The sequence below is a fragment of the Populus euphratica genome, unplaced genomic scaffold (assembly GCF_000495115.2).
Source record: "Populus euphratica unplaced genomic scaffold, PopEup_1.0 scaffold264.1, whole genome shotgun sequence".
NCBI lineage: Eukaryota > Viridiplantae > Streptophyta > Magnoliopsida > Malpighiales > Salicaceae > Populus > Populus euphratica.
This window is the reverse complement of record NW_011500144.1, coordinates 142,679-144,864: the sequence shown is the minus strand read 5'-3', so window position 1 is coordinate 144,864 and position 2,186 is coordinate 142,679.

The following is a 2,186-nucleotide window of genomic DNA, read 5'->3' as shown; positions in this document are numbered from 1 at the left end:
AAAATCTGTGTATAAGGGTATGCACCATGCTTGAAAAAAATACTAAATATGTAAAGGGGAGTCATGGAGGAACCCATACTTAAAAAGATTCTTAGAAGAGTCGAAGTGAGATATAAATAACTCTATACTTAAAATATTTTTTTAAGAGGTCATATCATACTTAAAAAGATTTCTAAGTAGTTAAGAGGAGCCATAGAGAGTGAACTTATACTTATAAAAATTTCTAAGAGGTTGGAGAGAATCCAAGAATGGTAACTCATGGAGACGATCATACTTAGAAAAAAATTTAAAGGGTTGAGAGGAACTTATGAAAGGTAAGCCTACATTTAGAAAAAAATTTAAGAAGCTGTGAGAAACTCATGAAGGGAAATTCTATTACATCCTTTGGAGTGTGGTCACACTGTAGTTTGGAAGGTATGTTATCTATATAGGATGACATGAGGGCTTAAAAGCCCATAGAAGGTTGGTAGCCTCCCTATTGATGGCGTGGGGGTTAAGAGTCTCCATATTGAAGAGTGGTGCTAGTTCGAGATTGTATTAGAGAGGCGGGAGATCTAATATCAACTTTTTAAGAAATGGAGAGAGACCTTTACACATCTTCTAAAGAATGAGGCTCCCAGATCAACCTTTTAAAAATTAGTGAGAGGTCCTTAAACATCATCTAGAGAATGTGAGATTCCAAATCAATCTCTCGTGGATTAGTAAGAGGATCATAGGCACTACCTAAAAAATGTGTTGGTCCAAGACTGTGTTGAAGATTTGTGCATAGGTAATGTATGTCAAACATATAATATATTTATTTAAAAAAAAACTCACATTCCCTCTTATAATTGTGCATCCCGAGAAGATCCAAGTGATAATTATGAGGGAGATTTTTCCAAACATGTTATGGAGTTGAGAGGTGCTAGTCTTGGCTGCCTTAATAATCTTGAATGGGTGATCCTATTTTGATTCAAGGGGATAATAAATCCTTAGGATACACCAAATACTTATGTATTAGTTCCTCATGATTCTTTATTAAGCTTTTATTTCTACTAGAAAAATAATTTTGTTGGAAAGGTCTATATTAGTTGTCCATATAATGATGATAAGGCCCATGTTGTCATGAATCAACCTCTTCCACATATATGTGATTTTTCATTACTTGTTTTACATTGAGCAAGTTTATATCGGGCAAGGCAAAAAGTTTTCTCAGAAGGCATGCTTCTTTTCCCTTTTTATCAAGGCCTTTAAGGCTACTAACTCGATTAATTCTTCTACTTTAAGCATTTCTTCTTTGAACCTCTTTAAATACATCCATGTAGAATCACTTTTTTGTTAGATAATGTCAAATAGCTTTGTAAAGCTTTTTTGGATAGGTATGTTGGTGTTGAAGCATGTCATAGCTTAACGCAAAGGTTAATGAACCCTTCGATGAAATTTGACTCTAAATTATTATACCAAGCACATGCAAACCCTTGAAAGTCAAAACATTATATGGATGATTTTGCACATTGAGTCACTATCATGAATGACCAACTCTAAACTTCTATACATTTTTTGTACATACTTTCTCGAGTTAGCCAGACCATTATAATTGTCAAGACTCATGTTTTGTGAAAATGGAGTCCTTAAGGAGTTGAGTATTCAATGCTCATTTAGATAAAGGAGAACATCTAATGATGGGATGATAGTCATTCTCTCAGGTATTTTTATGTACAGACCTTTTTTTAGTCCCTTATATGTTAGGCTTTTCGGATCCTGGGTTGTTTGGCATAGGAAAATGGTTACAATAATTAGTGTACATCTTATGATAGTTAGAGGGAGGGCATTCGGAGTATCAACATTGTATATGGGTATTTCAATAACACAAATAACCCCTTGATGAACTCTCAAGATTGTTATTATGTTTAGTTTTTTTGGGTTGTGTAATTATTTACGGGCACTTAGTGTGATTGGTGGTCATGGTGCTAAGGGGTGGTGTGTTGATAAAGGTGTTAAAACTTTTCGCGGTGGCAAGATTTGATTTTAACCTTAGGTTTTCGACACGGTCTAAGTAATAAGTTACATCTTATTCATAAGTTGTGACACGATCTAAGTAATAAGTTACATCTTATTCATAAGTTGTTTAAGGTCTGGTTAGGTAGAGTGTTAATGGTAACATGTAAATTTATCCTACATCCTGACATATGAGTTTATTAGTTATG